At 44.0% G+C, this 22,298-nt stretch overlaps 1 pseudogene; it reads left to right on the forward strand.

The window, feature by feature from the left end:
* LOC120018912 overlaps nt 1-22,298 on the forward strand; it is a 58,454-nt pseudogene that overhangs the window by 13,397 nt on the left and 22,759 nt on the right.

The following is a 22,298-nucleotide window of genomic DNA, read 5'->3' on the forward strand; positions in this document are numbered from 1 at the left end:
CTTCTGTAGTAGCCTTCATTTATAATAGCCTTCATCTACTGTCGTAGCCTTCATTTATAGTAGCCTTCATTTTTAATAGCCTTCATCTACTGTCGTAGCCTTCATTTATAATAGCCTTCATTTATAGTAGCCTTCATTTATAACAGCCTTCATCTTCTGTAGTAGCCTTCATTTATAATAGCCTTCATTTATAGTAGCCTTCATTTATAATAGCCTTCATCTACTGTCGTGGCCTTCATTTATAATAGCCTTCATTTATAGTAGCCTTCATTTATAACAGCCTTCATCTTCTGTAGTAGCCTTCATTTATAATAGCCTTCATTTACTGTAGTAGCCTTCATTTATAATAGCCTTCATTTTCTGTAGTAGCCTTCATTTATAATAGCCTTCATTTTCTGTAGTAGCCTTCATTTATAACAGCCTTCATCTTCTGTAGTAGCCTTCATTTATAACAGCCTTCATTTATAACAGCCTTCATCTTCTGTAGTAGCCTTCATTTATAATAGCCTTCATTTATAACAGCCTTCATCTTCTGTAGTAGCCTTCATTTATAATAGCCTTCATCTACTGTCGTAGCCTTCATTTATAATAGCCTTCATTTATAATAGCCTTCATTTATAATAGCCTTCATTTATAATAGCCTTCATCTTCTGTAGTAGCCTTCATCTATTGTAGCCTTCATTTATAATAGCCTTCATCTACTGTCATAGCCTTCATTTATAGTAGCCTTCATTTATAGTAGCCTTCATTTACAATAGACTTAATTTATAATAGCCTTCATCTATTGTAGCCTTCATTTATAATAGTCTTCATTTATAATAGCCTTCATTTATAACAGCCTTCATTTAAAAAAAAAATGGCTGATGTTGGTGGTTTCACTTACAGCTCTATTTCTCTGCTCTTCTCTCTAGTTCTCTATTTTAGTTGTTCCCTTGAGTCTGAGGTTTATGGCAGGATATTAGTCCATGAAGTAGGAGACTTTTGAGTCCTGAGAAATGTTTGTTTACACTTAATGCTTCCAACCACTGTATGTGTGTGTGTATGTGTGCGTGACAGCAGCGTGAGAGAGATGTGTTCTGGAAGCCTCTCCCAGGATTAACGAAGTGGTTAACCCTAGCTGGTCTCACACAGCCTTTCTTCATCATACTCTATGTACACAGTAGACTTTATTACATTTGATAAAGTACACACTGTCCTGGGTCCCAGCCTATGTGTGTGTGTGATCTGCCTGACCCCTGACCCCTCTCTCTGTTCCAGGTCATTTGTCAGAAGGCTCCTAAGGACTCTGACCAGTATGAGACCTGTAAGAAAGCCCTCCAATCAGTCAGCAAGGTAAAAGGTCAACGGGGGGTCAAACCCAAACTGATACCAGGTCAAAGCCCATCTCAACATGAGCTCAACAAAGAGCCTGTGTTTCCCTGGGGTCTATGTATGTGAGCCTGCATGTAACTGTGTGTGTGTGTGTGTTAGGTGGTGCGTAAGTGTAACGAAGGGGCCCGTACCATGGAGAGAACAGAGATGATGTACACCATCAACTCCCAACTGGAGTTTAAAATCAAGGTAAGGAGATGGGCTTGGAATTATGCAGTACAGTATGGTAACTCAATTCACCCCAGTGGGGCATATAGCTGGGCTTTATGGTAACTCAATTCACCCCAGTGGGGCATATAGCTGGGCTTTATGGGTAACTCAATTCACCCCAGTGGAGCCTATAGCTGGGCTTTATGGTAACTCAATTCACCCCAGTGGGGCCTATAGCTGGGCTTTATGGGTAACTCAATTCACCCCAGTGGAGCCTATAGCTGGGCTTTATGGCTGTAAAGCTACTGTATATACTGAAGAGCTGTCAAGGTACTATGGACCAGGGCTCTTCGACCCTACTATAGGATACTATGGACCAGGGCTCTCCGACCCTACTATAGGATACTATGGACCAGGACTCTCCAACTCTACTATAGGATACTATGGACCAGGACTCTCCAACTCTACTATAGGATACTATGGACCAGGACTCTCCAACTACTATAGGATACTATGGACCAGGACTCTCCAACTCTACTATAGGATACTATGGACCAGGACTCTCCAACTCTACTATAGGATACTATGGACCAGGACTCTCCAACTCTACTATAGGATACTATGGACCAGGACTCTCCAACTCTACTATAGGATACTATGGACCAGGACTCTCCAACTCTACTATAGGATACTATGGACCAGGACTCTCCAACTCTACTATAGGATACTATGGACCAGGACTCTCCAACTCTACTATAGGATACTATGGACCAGGACTCTCCAACTCTACTATAGGATACTATGGACCAGGACTCTCCAACTCTACTATAGGATAGTATGGACCAGGACTCTCCAACTCTGCTATAGGATACTATGGACCAGGACTCTCCAACTCTACTATAGGATACTATGGACCAGGACTCTCCAACTCTACTATAGGATAGTATGGACCAGGACTCTCCAACTCTACTATAGGATACTATGGACCAGGACTCTCCAACTCTACTATAGGATACTATGGACCAGGACTCTCCAACTCTACTATAGGATAGTATGGACCAGGACTCTCCAACTCTACTATAGGATACTATGGACCAGGACTCTCCAACTCTACTATAGGATACTATGGACCAGGACTCTCCAACTCTACTATAGGATACTATGGACCAGGACTCTCCAACTCTACTATAGGATACTATGGACCAGGACTCTCCAACTACTATAGGATACTATGGACCAGGACTCTCCAACTCTACTATAGGATACTATGGACCAGGACTCTCCAACTCTACTATAGGATACTATGGACCAGGACTCTCCAACTCTACTATAGGATACTATGGACCAGGACTCTCCAACTCTACTATAGGATACTATGGACCAGGACTCTCCAACTCTACTATAGGATACTATGGACCAGGACTCTCCAACTCTACTATAGGATACTATGGACCAGGACTCTCCAACTCTACTATAGGATACTATGGACCAGGACTCTCCAACTCTACTATAGGATACTATGGACCAGGACTCTCCAACTCTACTATAGGATAGTATGGACCAGGACTCTCCAACTCTGCTATAGGATACTATGGACCAGGACTCTCCAACTCTACTATAGGATACTATGGACCAGGACTCTCCAACTCTACTATAGGATAGTATGGACCAGGACTCTCCAACTCTACTATAGGATAGTATGGACCAGGACTCTCCAACTCTACTATAGGATAGTATGGACCAGGACTCTCCAACTCTACTATAGGATAGTATGGACCAGGACTCTCCAACTCTACTATAGGATACTATGGACCAGGACTCTCCAACTCTACTATAGGATACTATGGACCAGGACTCTCCAACTCTACTATAGGATACTATGGACCAGGACTCTCCAACTCTACTATAGGATACTATGGACCAGGACTCTCCAACTCTACTATAGGATACTATGGACCAGGACTCTCCAACTCTGCTATAGGATACTATGGACCAGGACTCTCCATCTCTGCTATAGGATACTATGGACCAGGACTCTCCATCTCTGCTATAGGATAGTATGGACCAGGACTCTCCAACTCTACTATAGGATACTATGGACCAGGACTCTCCAACTCTACTATAGGATACTATGGACCAGGACTCTCCAACTCTACTATAGGATACTATGGACCAGGACTCTCCAACTCTACTATAGGATACTATGGACCAGGACTCTCCAACTCTACTATAGGATACTATGGACCAGGACTCTCCAACTCTACTATAGGATACTATGGACCAGGACTCTCCAACTCTACTATAGGATACTATGGACCAGGACTCTCCAACTCTACTATAGGATACTATGGACCAGGACTCTCCAACTCTACTATAGGATACTATGGACCAGGACTCTCCAACTCTACTATAGGATACTATGGACCAGGACTCTCCAACTACTATAGGATACTATGGACCAGGACTCTCCAACTCTACTATAGGATACTATGGACCAGGACTCTCCAACTCTACTATAGGATACTATGGACCAGGACTCTCCAACTCTACTATAGGATACTATGGACCAGGACTCTCCAACTCTACTATAGGATACTATGGACCAGGACTCTCCAACTCTACTATAGGATACTATGGACCAGGACTCTCCAACTCTACTATAGGATACTATGGACCAGGACTCTCCAACTCTACTATAGGATACTATGGACCAGGACTCTCCAACTACTATAGGATACTATGGACCAGGACTCTCCAACTCTACTATAGGATACTATGGACCAGGACTCTCCAACTCTACTATAGGATACTATGGACCAGGACTCTCCAACTCTACTATAGGATACTATGGACCAGGACTCTCCAACTCTACTATAGGATACTATGGACCAGGACTCTCCAAGTCTACTATAGGATACTATGGACCAGGACTCTCCAACTCTACTATAGGATACTATGGACCAGGACTCTCCAACTCTACTATAGGATACTATGGACCAGGACTCTCCAACTCTACTATAGGATACTATGGACCAGGACTCTCCAACTCTACTATAGGATAGTATGGACCAGGACTCTCCAACTCTGCTATAGGATACTATGGACCAGGACTCTCCAACTCTGCTATAGGATACTATGGACCAGGACTCTCCAACTCTACTATAGGATAGTATGGACCAGGACTCTCCAACTCTACTATAGGATAGTATGGACCAGGACTCTCCAACTCTACTATAGGATAGTATGGACCAGGACTCTCCAACTCTACTATAGGATAGTATGGACCAGGACTCTCCAACTCTACTATAGGATACTATGGACCAGGACTCTCCAACTCTACTATAGGATACTATGGACCAGGACTCTCCAACTCTACTATAGGATACTATGGACCAGGACTCTCCAACTCTACTATAGGATACTATGGACCAGGACTCTCCAACTCTACTATAGGATACTATGGACCAGGACTCTCCAACTCTGCTATAGGATACTATGGACCAGGACTCTCCATCTCTGCTATAGGATACTATGGACCAGGACTCTCCATCTCTGCTATAGGATACTATGGACCAGGACTCTCCATCTCTGCTATAGGATACTATGGACCAGGACTCTCCAACTCTGCTATAGGATACTATGGACCAGGACTCTCCAACTCTACTATAGGATACTATGGACCAGGACTCTCCAACTCTACTATAGGATACTATGGACCAGGACTCTCCAACTCTACTATAGGATACTATGGACCAGGACTCTCCAACTCTACTATAGGATACTATGGACCAGGACTCTCCAACTCTACTATAGGATACTATGGACCAGGACTCTCCAACTCTACTATAGGATACTATGGACCAGGACTCTCCAACTCTACTATAGGATACTATGGACCAGGACTCTCCAACTCTACTATAGGATACTATGGACCGGGACTCTCCAACTCTACTATAGGATACTATGGACCGGGACTCTCCAACTCTACTATAGGATACTATGGACCAGGACTATTCAACTCTACTATAGGATACTATGGACCAGGACTCTCCAACTCTACTATAGGATACTATGGACCAGGACGTACGTTTGGGATGTGACAACATCAATTACGTGTGTTTCACTGCACTCTCCATAGAACAGAATATGTACTGCACATTTAGCAGTACCCTTCGCGACGCTCCTGACCGTTCGTCGTTAAAACAAACACACAACAAAGCGGTGGGGGGCGAACAGTGGTGCTGGTTCCTCTACTGAGGAGTCCCTCTTTAAGTGAAACAATAACAACGGGGTCAAGCTGCCTCTTAAAGCTGAGGGATGGGGCAGGAGAAATGTAACTACTTTCAAATTCATAAACGGAGCTATGGATGCAATGACTGACCATCCATGATATCAAAATGATAGTTTTAGCTATGGTTTGAGGCTATACAGTTTTTTTACATGTACGTTATTTACAAACATTTGGAGGTAAACAAGATTATATTTTGGGTTCTGACGGTGTACGACAGTTGAACTAAGCTCATGAAGCATTTATAAGTGATATTCTTTAAGAATCAATGGGCATATATCATTAGTTAATAAGTTAAAAAATGTATGTTGCAACTAAGGACTGTGTCTTTTAAGCCCGTACCATGAGGTACTGTGAAGACATTACCATTAGCTGTCTGTCTGCTTTTGAGGAATATTTGGGAGTATACCTGGTCACACCTGACATTTCCCAAGCAGTCTCCCAGGTGAGAGACACACAGTGAGGCAACATGAGGTTTCTCTACTGGTGTGAAATGTAGAGGAATCATGGTCCTATTTAACTGTTGCATTACAGAGTAAAACACACACGCATAAACACACACATAGTGTTATCTTCTGTACACATGTTCACACGGTCTTTTCCCAGCGTCCTCTTTGAATCACACTCCATTTCCGTTTCTTTGGACATTGTGTCAGAAATGCTCACATTTCTCTCTCACACAGACACACACACACACATACAGTACCAGACACACCTACTCATCCAAGGTTTTTCTTTAATTTTTATATTTTCTACATTGTAGAATAATAGTGAAGACATCAAAACTATGAAATAACACATGGAATCATGTAGTAACCAAAAAATTGGTAAACAAATCTAAATATATTTTATATTTGAGATTCTTCAAAGTAGCCACCCTTTGCCTTGATGTCATCTTTGCATACTCTTGGCATTCTCTCAACCAGCTTCATGAGGTATTCACCTGGAATGCATTTCAATTAACAGGTGTGCATTGTTTAAAGTTCATTTGTGGAATTTCTTTCCTAGCATTTGAGCCAATCAGTTGTGTTGTGACAAGTTAGGGATGGTATACAGAAGATAGCCCTATTTGGTAAAAGACCAAGTCCATATTATGGCAAGAACAGCTCAAATAAGCAAAGACAAACAACAGTCTATTATTAATTTAAGACTTGAAGGTAAGTATATGCGGAAAATGTCAATAACTTTGAAAGTTTCTTCAAGTGCAGTTGCAAACACCATCAAGCGCTATGATGAAACTGGCTCTCATGAGGAAAGGAAGACCCAGAGTTACCTCTGCTGCAGAGGATAAATTCATTAGAGTTACCAGCCTCAGAAATTACAGCCCAAATAAATGCTTCACAGAGTTCAAGTAACAGACATCTCAACATCAACTGCTCAGAGGAGACTGCGTAAATCAAGCCGTCATGGTCGATTTGCTGCAAAGAAACCAGTACTAAAGGACACTAATAAGAAGTGGACACTTGCTTGGGCCAAGAAACATGAGCAAGGGGCATTAGACTGGTAGAAATCTGTCCTTTGGTCTGATGAGTTCAAATTCAAGATTTTTGGTTCCAACGTGTCTTTGTGAGACGCAGAGTAGGTGAACGGATGATCTCTGCATTTGTGGTTCCCACCATGAAGCATGGAGGTGTAATGGTGTGGGGGTGCTTTGCTGGTGACACTGTTGGTGATTTATTTAGCATTCAAGGCACACTTATCCAGCATACCCATCCCATCTGGTTTGCGCTTAGTGGGACTATCATTTGTTTTTCAACAAGACAATGACCCAACACACCTCCAGGCTGTGTAAGGGCTATTCGACCAAGAAGGAGAGTTGATGGAGGGCTGCATCAGATGACCTGACCTCAACCCAATTGAGATGGTTTGGGATGAGTCGGACCGCAGAGTGAGGGAAAAACAGCCAACAATTGCTCAGCATACGTGGGAACTCCTTCAAGACTGTTGGAAAAGCATTCCAGGTGAAGCTGGTTGAGACAATGCCAAGAGTGTGCAAAGCTGTCATCAAGGCAAATCTAAAACATATTTTGATTTGTTGAACACTTTTTCTTGGTTACTACATAATTCCATGTGTTATTTCATAGTTTTGATGTCTTCACTATTAGTGTACAATGTAGAAAATAGTAAAAATAAAGAAAAACCCTTGAATGAGTAGGTGTGTCAACTTTTGACTGACACTGTATATATATATGTGTGTGTGTGTGTGTGTGTGTGTGTATATATATACACTGCTCAAAAAAATAAAGGGAACACTTAAACAACACAATGTAACTCCAAGTCAATCACACTTCTGTGAAATCAAACTGTCCACTTAGGAAGCAACACTGATTGACAATAAATTTCACATGCTGTTGTGCAATTGGAATAGACAAAAGGTGGAAATTATAGGCAATTAGCAAGACACCCCCAATAAAGGAGTGATTCTGCAGGTGGTGACCACAGACCACTTCTCAGTTCCTATGCTTCCTGGCTGATGTTTTGGTCACTTTTGAATGCTGGCGGTGCTCTCACTCTAGTGGTAGCATGAGACGGAGTCTACAACCCACACAAGTGGCTCAGGTAGTGCAGTTCATCCAGGATGGCACATCAATGCGAGCTGTGGCAAAAAGGTTTGCTGTGTCTGTCAGCGTAGTGTCCAGAGCATGGAGGCGCTACCAGGAGACAGGCCAGTACATCAGGAGACGTGGAGGAGGCCGTAGGAGGGCAACAACCCAGCAGCAGGACCGCTACCTCCGCCTTAGTGCAAGGAGGTGCACTGCCAGAGCCCTGCAAAATGACCTCCAGCAGGCCACAAATGTGCATGTGTCTGCTCAAACGGTCAGAAACAGACTCCATGAGGGTGGTATGAGGGCCCGACGTCCACAGGTGGGGGTTGTGCTTACAGCCCAACACCGTGCAGGACGTTTGGCATTTGCCAGAGAACACCAAGATTGGCAAATTCGCCACTGGCGCCCTGTGCTCTTCACAGATGAAAGCAGGTTCACACTGAGCATATGAGCACATGTGACAGACGTGACAGAGTCTGGAGACGCCGTGGAGAACGTTCTGCTGCCTGCAACATCCTCCTGCATGACCGGTTTGGCGGTGGGTCAGTCATGGTGTGGGGTGGCATTTCTTTGTGGGGCCGCACAGCCCTCCATGTGCTCGCCAGAGGTAGCCTGACTGCCATTAGGTACCGAGATGAGATCCTCAGACCCCTTGTGAGACCATATGCTGACACATGCACATTTGTGGCCTGCTGGAGGTCATTTTGCAGGGCTCTGGCAGTGCACCTCCTTGCACAAAGGCGGAAGTAGCGGTCCTGCTGCTGGGTTGATGCCCTCCTACGGCCTCCTCCACGTCTCCTGATGTACTGGCCTGTCTCCTGGTAGCGCCTCCATGCTCTGGACACTACGCTGACAGACACAGCAAACCTTTTTGCCACAGCTCGCATTGATGTGCCATCCTGGATGAACTGCACTACCTGAGCCACTTGTGTGGGTTGTAGACTCCGTCTCATGCTACCACTAGAGTGAGAGCACCGCCAGCATTCAAAAGTGACCAAAACATCAGCCAGGAAGCATAGGAACTGAGAAGTGGTCTGTGGTCACCACCTGCAGAACCATTCCTTTATTGGGGGTGTCTTGCTAATTGCCTATAATTTCCACCTTTTGTCTATTCCATTTGCACAACAGCATGTGAAATTTATTGTCAATCAGTGTTGCTTCCTAAGTGGACAGTTTGATTTCACAGAAGTGTGATTGACTTGGAGTTACATTGTGTTGTTTAAGTGTTCCCTTTATTTTTTTGAGCAGTGTATATATTCAAACAGGTTCTTATACACACATTTGTGGAGACACTTTGTCAGACAGGCACATTTGTTGTAGTGATGTGGGAAAGTGCTGTTGGCACATATGGGCCTAACAGATGTCTGCAGGGCTGTGAACATACATTCTGCCGTCATAACCAGCTGTTCACACACACACACACACACACACACACACACACACACACACACACACACACACACACACACACACACACACACACACTGGAATGTCTGGAGCACATTCCATTTGTATGCCTTGATATTGATTGTCTTTGTGTCCCTCTCCCCCCCAGCCCTTCCCACTGGTGTCGTCCTCTAGGTGGATGGTGAAGAGAGGGGAGCTCACCGCCTTCGTGGAGGAGAACGGCATCTTCTCTAAGAAGACGTCACGGCAGCAGGTCTACTTCTTCCTCTTCAACGACGTCCTCATCCTCACCAGGAAGAAGAGGTGGGTCCACAGTCTCACTAGCCAATCACAGCCAATACCACAGTCTCCCCGACCAATCACAGTCAACTCCAGTCTCGCTAGCCAATCACAGTGAACTGCATATTTTCACTAGCCAATCGCTGCCAATTCCACAGATAAGGGAGGGTGGTGGTGATGATGATGAAGGAAAGTTTAGGTATGGTCATTATGACCATGGCAAGCTCAGATTCTCTGTAGGTCATTGCGACAGAAACTCTGTTGTTCATGTGTTGTCTCTCTGGTATGAGTCAAGTGTGACTTTGGAGTGTGGGCCGTTTCCCAGAACACACCTCAGCACCCTGTCCCAACATGGTGACAGTGGAAGTGTAGCCACGTGGCTCCAGTAACAGGGTGTGTCTTCTTGTTTTTATCTTTCACTTTCTCAGAAGATCTGGGTCCGTTTCTGGGGAATGAGCCTGCCAGGCTCTCTGGTTGATTTAGTAGAGGGACTCATGACAGCTCTTAGTAATGAAAACTAACCACTTCAGTCAGTTCAACTGTGACGTCAACTACTGGAAGAAGCAGAGGAACCTTTAGCGCAGGTGTATGTTAGCAGGTGTAATGGCCTGGCCGAAAATACACACCTGTCTCTATTGGTGTGCTCACAATCTGTGTGTGTGTCTGTACATGTGTCTGTACATGTCTGTACATGTGTCTGTGTATCTCTACTGAGCCTATGGATCTGCACATTGTCAGCAGGATCAGAATGGAAGCTTGTTTCACCCGGAAAAAAACCCATTTCAGGAACATTCTGCCCGCCATCAATAAAGAATGACTTCCTGGAAACCAGATGGCTCTCGTTCATTCGTGGGTGTGCTTCTCATTTCGCCAAATCTCTTTTTTTCCATCTCCAGCTGTGTCTGAGACGGATTGTTCTGCCGCTCTCTCTTTCTCTACATGACTGAAACCTTTTTGTTTCTGGGAATTTGATCCACAGCAGCTCCAGCGGAATGGTTTCCAGAACTCTGACTATTTGGGTATTGGATACGTGTAGGTGTGTGATTTGTGTGGAATCGGTTCTGCTGTGGTACCTATACCTCTCTCTCTTTCTCTCTCGGTTTCTCTCTTTCTCTCTCTATCGGTTTCTCTCTTTCTCTCTCGGTTTCTCTCTTTCTCCCTCTATCGGTTTCTCTCTTTCTTTCTCTCTTTCTCTATCGGTTTCTCTCTTTCTCCCTCTATCGGTTTCTCTCTTTCTCTCTCTCGGTTTCTCTCTTTCTCTCTCTCTTTCTCTCTCTCTTTCTCTCTCTCGGTTTCTCTCTTTCTCTCTCTCTTTCTCTCTCTCTTTCTCTCTCTCTTTCTCTCTCTCTTTCTATTTCTCTTTCTCTGCATGAACAGAAATAAAAGCACTGGCTAGACTAATTGGAAGCTAGGTCACGGTACATTAGGTCAACAGTAGAGCTTGACAGGGGGAGCATAGCCAACGTTAACCCTGGACTCCATGCTACTGGCCGGTCCCTCTTGGACTACCTATCCTCATATCCTCGTCTAGCCAGGGTGATTCTACTGCTGTTTGACCTGGAGAGGAGATGGCTCTGATGTGCGGTTCACCTGCCCATCTACCGATGTGTATTGTTGATTAACAAACAACTGTAAGTCGCTCCAGATCAGAGGATCTGCTAAATGACATAAAATGTAAGAATGTAACAAATTAAACAATTGTTGTGGAGAGATGCATTGCTGAGTGACACTACATACCCTCCATTACTCATCTCATATGTATATACTCTATACCATCTACTGCATCTTGCCTATGCCGCACGGCCATCACTCATCCATATATTTATATGTACATATTCTTATTCATTCCTTTACACTTGTGTGTATTAGGTAGTTGTTGTGAAATTGTTAGATTATTTGTTAGATATTACTGCACTGTCGGAACTAGAAGCACAAGCATTTCGCTACACTCGCATTAACATCTGCTAACCATGTGTACGTGACAAATAAAATTAGATTTTATTCTCTGTTCAGGAAAACCCTGACCCACAGGAACACTTGTGTAACGACTCACCACTACTACACAGCAGCTGGCCTCTCCTCTTCTCCCCCACCCTCTCCTCTTCTCCCCCACCCTCTCCTCTTCATCTCCTCTTCTCCCCTTCCTCTCCCTCACTTTCGTCACCCTCTTCCTCTCCTCTTCTCCACTTCCTCTCCTCTTCATCCCCTATTCTCTCCCTCACCCTCTTCTCCTCTTCCTCCCTCACCCTCTTCTCCTCTTCCTCCCTCACCCTCCTCTTCCTCACCCTCTCCTCTTCTCCCCTTCCTCTCCTCATCCCCTCTTCTCTCCCTCACCCTCTTCTCCTCATCTCCTTTCCCTCACCCTCCTCTTCATCTTCTCCTCTTCTCTATCCTCACCCTCCTCTCCCTCACCCTCCTTTCCCTCACCCTCTTCTCCTCTTCCTCTCCCTCACCCTCCTCTTTTTTTTCCTCTCACCTTTCCTTCCCTCCTTCTGCTTTTTTCCCTCTGTCTTCTCTCTTCCAAGCTTAATCTTCCATCTTTGTTTGTTTGAGCTCTGTGGGTCTGACATCTTTTGACCATTTTCATATTATAAGGAGGATGGGATCCACCCAAATAATTTGGGTTTTTGGATCCTTTCACAGCATTATAAGGCTGCGTTGCGACAATGACAATGTACGTTATCCCAGGGGCGTTGGAAGAGCGACTCTTCCCAGTAAACCAATGAAAACAGTCAAGCATCCCATAAGTGTTTAAAAATAGCCCACATTAACACATTCCTGTAAAGCTTAGAGAGGACCTCATGCTAAATACTGTTAAAGTAATATGGCTACAGGTTCATCTGCCTCACCTGATAATGTGTGAAATGCTTGATAATGTATGTGATATCAACAGAGGTATATTTTCTGGGTGGTTTTTAAATATTGACTGGCCCACTCAAGAAAAAGCTTTTAAATTGTAACCAGTGCCTGCAACCTGGTTCAGGTCATCAGTCTACCTACCAGGGTAGTGGCAGGAACTAATGGGGATACATCATAAATACAACATCTCAGGATTCCTACTTAGCACCAGGACATTCTTCTCTCTCTCTCCTCTCTTCTCACTCCTCTCTCCTCTCTCCTCTCTTCTCTCTTCTCTCTCCTCTCTTCTCACTCCTCTCTCCTCTCTCCTCTCTCCTCTCTTCTCTCTTCTCTCTCCTCTCTTCTCACTCCTCTCTCCTCTCTCCTCTCTCCTCTCTTCTCTCTCTTTCTCTTTTTCTCTTTCTCTTTCTCTCTTTCTCTCTCTCTTTCTCTCTCTCTTTCTCTCTTTCTCTCTTTCTCTCTTTCTCGCTCTCGAGAGCGACATAAACGTGTGTTTACATTGCCAAAGCAAGATAAATAGACAGGAAATAAACCTTTTTTTTTCTCCCAGTAATCATTACACTCACATTAAAATAAAATAAATAGTAATATAGACATTTAAAATATGACATTATTGGCTATGTACACTGTTATAACAGTGTGCAAATAGTTGAAATAAACAGATAAATATATATTTATAATTGTGTTTGTTCTCCACTGGTTACCCTTTTCTTGTGGGAACAGGTCACACATCTTGCTGCTGTGATGGCCCTACAACTTCAGTCTGCCAACAGATGACACTCTCCCTCTCGCTCTCTGTCTCTCATTCTCGCTCTCTCTCTCATTCTCCCTCTCGCTCTCTCTCTCATTCTCCCTCTCGCTCTCTGTCTCTCAGTGAGGACAGCTACGCAGTGATAGACTATGCTCTGAGGGGCCAAATTTGGGTGGGACCGTGCCAGGCCGAGGATGTCAACCTATCACCCGTCAGAAGCACCTCTGGAATGCTGACATCACGGCAGCCTGGGGCCAGCCACCTCTTCCGCCTGCGTTTCCGTAGCAACCACTCCGGAGACAAGGTGCCCATGGTCCTGGGGGTGGAGCTAATGTAAGTGTCACCTTCTAGTGTGCGACCCTTGACCTTTGTATCTGTGTGTTTCTTTCTATCACTCTCTCCGTGCTGGGTCCTATCTGTGTCCTCCTCTCTCTGACTTGGGTCCTCTCTCTTTGTCTGAGCTGGGTCCTATCTGGGTCCTCTTGTCTTTCTGAGCTGGGTCCTATCTGGGTCCTCTCTCTCTCTCTCTCTCTCTCTGAGCTGGGTACTAGCTGGGTCCTCTCTCTCTCTCTCTCTCTCTCTCTCTCTCTCTCTCTCTCTCTCTCTCTCTCTCTCTGAGCTGGCTACTAGCTGGGTCCTCTCTCTCTCTCTCTCTCTCTCTCTCTCTGAGCTGGGTACTAGCTGGGTCCTCTCTCTCTCTCTCTCTCTCTCTCTCTCTCTCTCTCTCTGAGCTGGCTACTAGCTGGGTCCTCTCTCTCTCTCTCTCTCTCTCTCTCTCTGAGCTGGGTACTAGCTGGGTCCTCTCTCTCTCTCTCTCTCTCTCTCTCTCTCTCTCTCTGAGCTGGGTCCTATCTGGGTCCTCTCTCTCTCTCTCTCTCTCTCTCTCTCTGAGCTGGGTACTAGCTGGGTCCTCTCTCTCTCTCTCTCTCTCTCTCTCTCTCTCTCTCTCTCTCTCTCTCTCTCTCTCTCTCTCTCTCTCTCTCTCTCTCTCTCTCTCTCTCTCTCTGAGCTGGCTACTAGCTGGGTCCTCTCTCTCTCTCTCTCTCTCTCTCTCTCTCTCTCTGAGCTGGCTACTAGCTGGGTCCTCTCTCTCTCTCTCTCTCTCTCTCTCTGAGCTGGCTACTAGCTGGGTCCTCTCTCTCTCAATTCAATTCAATTCAATTCAAGGGGCTTTATTGGCATGGGAAACATGTGTTAACATTGCCAAAGCAAGTGAGGTAGATATTATACAAAAGTGAAATAAACAATACAAATTAACAGTAAACATTACACATACAGAAGTTTCAAAACAATAAAGACATTACAAATGTTATATTATATATACACAGTGTTGTAACAATGTACAAATGGTTAAAGCACACAAGTTAAAATAAATAAGCATAAATATGGGTTGTATTTACAATGGTGTTTGTTCTTCACTGGTTGCCCTTTTCTTGTGGCAACAGGTCACAAATCTTGCTGCTGTGATGGCACACTGTGGAATTTCTCCCAGTAGATATGGGAGTTTATCAAAATTGGATTTGTTTTCAAATTCTTTGTGGATCTGTGTAATCTGAGGGAAATATGTCTCTCTAATATGGTCATACATTGGGCAGGAGGTTAGGAAGTGCAGCTCAGTTTCCACCTCATTTTGTGGGCAGTGTGCACATAGCCTGTCTTCTCTTGAGAGCCATGTCTGCCTACGGCGGCCTTTCTCAATAGCAAGGCTATGCTCACTGAGTCTGTACATAGTCAAAGCTTTCCTTAAGTTTGGGTCAGTCACAGTGGTCAGGTATTCTGCCACTGTGTACTCTCTGTTTAGGGCCAAATAGCATTCTAGTTTGCTCTTTTTTTGTTAATTCTTTCCAATGTGTCAAGTAATTATCTTTTTGTTTTCTCATGATTTGGTTGGGTCTAATTGTGCTGTTGTCCTGGGGCTCTGTGGTTTGTGAACAGAGCCCTAGGACCAGCTTGCTTAGGGGACTCTTCTCCAGGTTCATCTCTCTGTAGGTGATGGCTTTGTTATGGAAGGTTTGGGAATCGCTTCCTTTTAGGTGGTTGTAGAATTTAACGGCTCTTTTCTGGATTTTGATAATTAGTGGGTATCGGCCTAATTCTGCTCTGCATGCATTATTTGGTGTTCTACGTTGTACACGGAGGATATTTTTGCAGAATTCTGCATGCAGAGTCTCAATTTGGTGTTTGTCCCATTTTGTGAAATCTTGGTTGGTGAGCGGACCCCAGACCTCACAACCATAAAGGGCAATGGGCTCTATGACTGATTCAAGTATTTTTAGCCAGATCCTAATTGGTATGTTGAAATTTATGTTCCTTTTGATGGCATAGAAGGCCCTTCTTGCCTTGTCTCTCAGATCGTTCACAGCTTTGTGGAAGTTACCTGTGGTGCTGATGTTTAGGCCGAGGTATGTATAGTTTTTTGTGTGCTCTAGGGCAACGGTGTCTAGATGGAATTTGTGGTCCTGGTGACTGGACCTTTTTTGGAACACCATTATTTTGGTCTTACTGAGATTTACTGTCAGGGCCCAGGTCTGACAGAATCTGTGCAGAAGATCTAGGTGCTGCTGTAGGCCCTCCTTGGTTGGTGACAGAAGCACCAGATCATCAGCAAACAGTAGACATTTGACTTCGGATTCTAGTAGGGTGAGACCGGGTGCTGCAGACTGTTCTAGTGCCCGCGCCAATTCGTTGATATATATGTTGAAGAGGGTGGGGCTTAAGCTGCATCCCTGTCTCACCCCACGACCCTGTGTGAAGAAATGTGTGTGTTTTTTGCAAATTTTAACCGCACACTTGTTGTTTGTGTACATGGATTTTATAATGTCGTATGTTTTACCCCCAACACCACTTTCCATCAATTTGTATAGCAGACCCTCATGCCAAATTGAGTCGAAGGCTTTTTTGAAATCAACAAAGCATGAGAAGACTTTGCCTTTGTTTTGGTTTGTTTGGTTGTCAATTAGGGTGTGTAGGGTGAATACATGGTCTGTTGTACGGTAATTTGGTAAAAAGCCAATTTGACATTTGCTCAGTACATTGTTTTCATTGAGGAAATGTATGAGTCTGCTGTTAATGATAATGCAGAGGATTTTCCCAAGGTTACTGTTGACGCATATTCCACGGTAGTTATTGGGGTCAAATTTGTCTCCACTTTTGTGGATTGGGGTGATCAGTCCTTGGTTCCAAATATTGGGGAAGATGCCAGAGCTAAGGACGATGTTAAAGAGTTTTAGTATAGCCAATTGGAATTTGTTGTCTGTATATTTGATCATTTCATTAAGGATACCATCAACACCACAGGCCTTTTTGGGTTGGAGGGTTTTTATTTTGTCCTGTAACTCATTCAAGGTAATTGGAGAATCCAGTGGGTTCTGGTAGTCTTTAATAGTTGATTCTAGGATTTGTATTTGATCATGTATATGTTTTTGCTCTTTATTCTTTGTTATAGAGCCAAAAAGATTGGAGAAGTGGTTTACCCATACATCTCCATTTTGGATAGATAATTCTTCGTGTTGTTGTTTGTTTAGTGTTTTCCAATTTTCCCAGAATTGGTTAGAGTCTATGGAGTCTTCAATTACATTGAGCTGATTTCTGACGTGCTGTTCCTTCTTTTTCCGTAGTGTATTTCTGTATTGTTTTAGTGATTCACCATAGTGAAGGCGTAGACTCAGGTTTTCCGGGTCTCTATGTTTTTGGTTGGACAGGTTTCTCAATTTATTTCTTAGATTTTTGCATTCTTTATCAAACCATTTGTCATTGTTGTTCATTTTCTTCGGTTTTCTATTTGAGATTTTTAGATTTGATAGGGAAGCTGAGAGGTCAAATATACTGTTAAGATTTTCTACTGCCAAGTTTACACCTTCACTATTGCAGTGGAACATTTTACCCAGGAAGTTGTCTAAAAGGGATTGAATTTGCTGTTGCCTAATTGTTTTTTGGTAGGTTTCCAAACTGCATTCCTTCCATCTATAGCATTTCTTAATGTTACTCAGTTCCTTTGGCTTTGATGCCTCATGATTGAGTATTGCTCTGTTCAAGTAGACTGTGATTTTGCTGTGGTCTGATAGGGGTGTCAGTGGGCTGACTGTGAACGCTCTGAGAGACTCTGGGTTGAGGTCAGTGATAAAGTAGTCTACAGTGCTACTGCCAAGAGATGAGCTATAGGTGAACCTACCATAGGAGCTGGCTACTAGCTGGGTCCTCTCTCTCTCTCTCTCTCTCTCTCTCTCTCTCTCTCTGTCTCTCTGTCTCTCTGTCTCTCTGTCTCTCTGTCTCTCTCTCTCTCTGTCTCTCTCTGTCTCTCTCTCTCTCTCTCTCTCTCTCTCTCTCTCTCTCTCTCTCTCTCTCTCTCTCTCTCTCTGAGCTGGCTACTAGCTGGGTCCTCTCTCTCCTCTCTCTCTCTCTCTCTCTCTCTCTCTCTCTCTCTCTCTCTCTCTCTCTCTCTCTCTCTCTCTCTCTCTCTCTCTCTCTCTCTGAGCTGGCTACTAGCTGGGTCCTCTCTCTCTCTCTCTCTCTCTCTCTCTGTCTCTCTCTCTCTCTGTCTCTCTCTCTCTCTCTCTCTCTCTCTCTCTCTCTTTCTGAGCTGGCTACTAGCTGGGTCCTCTCTCTCTCTCTCTCTCTCTCTCTCTCTCTCTCTCTCTCTCTCTCTCTCTCTCTCTCTCTCTCTCTGAGCTGGCTACTAGCTGGGTCCTCTCTCTCTCTCTCTCTCTCTCTCTCTCTGTCTCTCTCTCTCTCTCTCTCTCTCTCTCTCTCTCTCTCTCTCTCTCTGAGCTGGCTACTAGCTGGGTCCTCTCTCTCTCTCTCTCTCTCTCTCTCTCTCTCTCTCTCTCTCTCTCTCTCTGAGCTGGCTACTAGCTGGGTCCTCTCTCTCTCTCTCTCTCTCTCTCTCTCTCTCTCTCTCTCTCTCTCTCTCTCTCTCTCTCTCTCTGAGCTGGCTACTAGCTGGGTCCTCTCTCTCTCTCTCTCTCTCTCTCTCTGAGCTGGCTACTAGCTGGGTCCTCTCTCTCTCTCTCTGAGCTGGCTACTAGCTGGGTCCTTCACGATCTGTCTCTTTTCTACATTGTTTCCTATTCACTTCATACTTCTGTCAGTTGGGTCAAAGATGAGGTGCCCTGTGAGTGTGTAGGCATGTGTGTGTTCCATCAGGAAGATGAGGTGCCCTGTGAGTGTGTAGGCATGTGTGTGTTCCATCAGGAAGATGAGGTGCCCTGTGAGTGTGTAGGCATGTGTGTGTTCCATCAGGAAGATGAGGTGCCCTGTGAGTGTGTAGGCATGTGTGTGTTCCATCAGGAAGATGAGGTGCCCTGTGAGTGTGTAGGCATGTGTGTGTTCCATCAGGAAGATGAGGTGCCCTGTGAGTGTGTAGGCATGTGTGTGTTCCATCAGGAAGATGAGGTGCCCTGTGAGTGTGTAGGCATGTGTGTGTTCCATCAGGAAGATGAGGTGCCCTGTGAGTGTGTGTTCCATCAGGAACAGGTTTCTATATATACAGGTGAAGTCAGAAGTTTACATACACTTAGGTTGGAGTCATTAAAACTCGTTTTTCAACCACTCTACACATTTTTTGTTAACAAATTGTAGTTTTGGCAAGTCGGTTAGGACATCTACTTTGTGCATGACACAAGTAATTTTTACAACAATTGTTTACAGACAGATTATTTAACTTATAATTCACTGTATCACAATTCCAGTGGGTCAGAAGTTTACATACATTAAGTTGACTGTGCCTTTAAACAGCTTGGAAAATTCCAGAAAATTATGTCATGGCTTTAGAAGCTTCTGATAAGTAAATTGGAGGTGTACCTGTGGATGTATTTAAAGGCCTACCTTCAAACTCAGTGCCTCTTTGCTTGACATCATGGGAAAATCGAAAGATATCAACCAAGACCTCAACGAAACAAATTGAAGACCTCCACAAGTCTGGTTCATCCTTGGGAGCAATTTCAAACACCTGAAGGTACCACGTTCATCTGTACCAACAATAGTATGCAAGTATAAACACCATGGAACCATGCAGCCGTCATACCGCTCAGGAAGGAGACTCGTTCTGTCTCCTAGAGATGAACGTACTTTGGTGAGAAAAGTGCAAATCAATCCCAGAACAACAGCAAAGGACCTTATGAAGATGGTGGAGGAAACAGGTACATAACCTGAATGGCAACTCCGCAAGGAAGAAGCAACTGCTCCAAAACCGCCATAAAAAATCCAGACTATGGTTTGCAACTGCACATGGGGACGAAATGTCCTCTGGTCTGATGAAACAAAAATAGAACTGTTTGACCATAATGACCAACGTTTTGTTTGGAGGAAAAAGGGGGAAGCTTGCAAGCCGAAGAACACCATCCCAACCGTGAAGCACGGGGGTGGCAGCATCATGTTGTGGGGATGCTTTGCTGCAGGAGGGACTGGTGCACTTCACAAAATAGATGGCATCATGAGGAAGAAAAATTATGTGGATATTTTGAAGCAACATCTCAAGACATCAATCAGAATGTTAAAGCTTGGTCGCAAATGGGTCTTCCAGATGGAAAATGATCCCAAGCATACTTCCAAAGTTGTGGCAAAATAAGTCAAGGTATTGGAGTGGCCATCACAAAGCCCTGACCTCAATCCTATAGAAAATTTGTGGGCAGAACTGAAAAAGTGTGTGCGAGCAACGAGGCCTACAAACCTGACTCAGTTATACCAGCTCTGTCAGGAGGAATGGGCCAAAATTCACCCAACTTATTGTGGAAAGCTTGTGGAAGGCTACCCAAAACGTTTGACCCAAGTTAAACAATTTAAAGGCAATGCAACCACATACTAATTGAGTGTATGTAAACTTCTGACCCACTGGGAATGTGATGAAAGAAATAAAAGCTGAAATAAATAATTCTCTCTTCTATTATTCTGACATTTCACATTCTTAAAATAAAGTGGTGATCCTAACTGACCTAAGACAGGGATTTTTTACTAGGATTAAATGTCAGGAATTGTGAAAAACTGAGTTTAAATGTATTTGGCTAAGGTGTATGTAAACTTCCGACTTTAACTGTATGTCCCTCTGTGAATACATGTAATGGGATGGGCGTATTCAATCCCACAATGCCTTGATTGTGTTTAGTGTGTGTGTGTGTGTGTGTGTGTGTGCGCGAGCACAAGTCACTCAGATCAAAGTCTACTCTGAGTTTATAGAGCCCACTTTTCTCTCTCTCTCTCTCTCTCTAAGACCCACTCTCACACATTGATCAAAGTCCCCTGGTATCAGCGTTTCCAGCCACCGCTCCTCACAGCATTCCATTAACCCTCTCTACTCTGTTTTCTAAGTCCTCGGGGTAATGTTTACCCAAATACCTCACCTACAGTAGGTAGAAAACATCTGAGCTTGGCCTTACATATTTCTGCCTCTAATGGAATCATTTTCCCCTCAGCAAACACTGGCTATATAGGGAATAATTTCCCAATGATATAGCAGCCTATTTTGGGCAATAGTTTTACATCACCCAGACCCATTCTATAATTGAAGATAGTAGCTGGGGGCTCTTCCTCTGTATGGTAATGGAGAATGCAGTCAGTTGAGTTCCAAGTGTAACAGAGGAATGTAAGTAGATGCAGACTTCCTGGTTTAGATATATAGACACTTATACATTCCACTACTGAAGTCCAGTCATCTTTTAAGTCATTTTTATTTGTGAACTTTCTCTCAATTCAAGAGGCTTTATTGTCATGGGAAACATATGTTTACATTGCCTAAGCAAGTGAAATAGGCAATAAACAAAAGTGAAATCAACAGTAAAAAGTGATCAGTAAATATTACTCACAAAAGTTCCAAAAAAATAAAGACATTTCAAATGTCATATTATGTCTATTTACAGTGTTGTAATGATGTGCAAATAGTTAAAGTACAAAAGAGAAAATAAATAAACATAAATATAGGTTGTATTTACAATGGTGTTTGTTCTTCACTGGTTGCCCACTGGTTTTCTTGTGGCAACAGGTCACACATCTTGCTGCTGTGATGGCACACTGTGGTATTTCCCCCAGTAGATATGGGAGTTCATCAAAATCGGGTTTGTTTTTTTCAAATTCTTTGTGGATCTGTGTAATCTGAGGGAAATATGTGTCTCTAATATGGTCATACATTGAGCAGGAGGTTAGGAAGTGCAGCTCAGTTTCCACCTCATTTTGTGGGCAGTGTGCACATAGGCAGACCTGGCTCTCAAGAGAAGACAGGCTATGGCGGCCTTTCTTAATAGCAAGGCTATGCTCACTGAGTCTGTACCACAGGAGGCTGGTGGCACCTTAATTGGGGAGGACGGGCTCGTGCTAATGGCTGGAGCAGAAATTGTTGAATGGTATCAAATGCATCAAACACATGGTTTCCATGAGTTTGATAACATTCCATTCGCTCTGTTCTAGCCATGTATTATGAGTCGTCCTCCACCCAGCAGCCTCCACTGGTCTGTCAAAGCTTTCCTTCATTTTGGGTCAGTCACAGTTGTAGAGCAGCCCCCGACGGGACGTATCAACTGTATGCAATCATTTCCTCTGTGTTGTCTCTCCAGCCCCCATTGTCTCACCTCTGAGATAGAGGTTACATCCTGATTGTCTGATGTCAGATCGGAGGTTCATTTTACAGTAATACTATTGGTCAACAACTCAGATTTCTCTC

The sequence above is a fragment of the Salvelinus namaycush genome, chromosome 23 (genome assembly GCF_016432855.1).
Source record: "Salvelinus namaycush isolate Seneca chromosome 23, SaNama_1.0, whole genome shotgun sequence".
Classification (NCBI taxonomy): domain Eukaryota; kingdom Metazoa; phylum Chordata; class Actinopteri; order Salmoniformes; family Salmonidae; genus Salvelinus; species Salvelinus namaycush.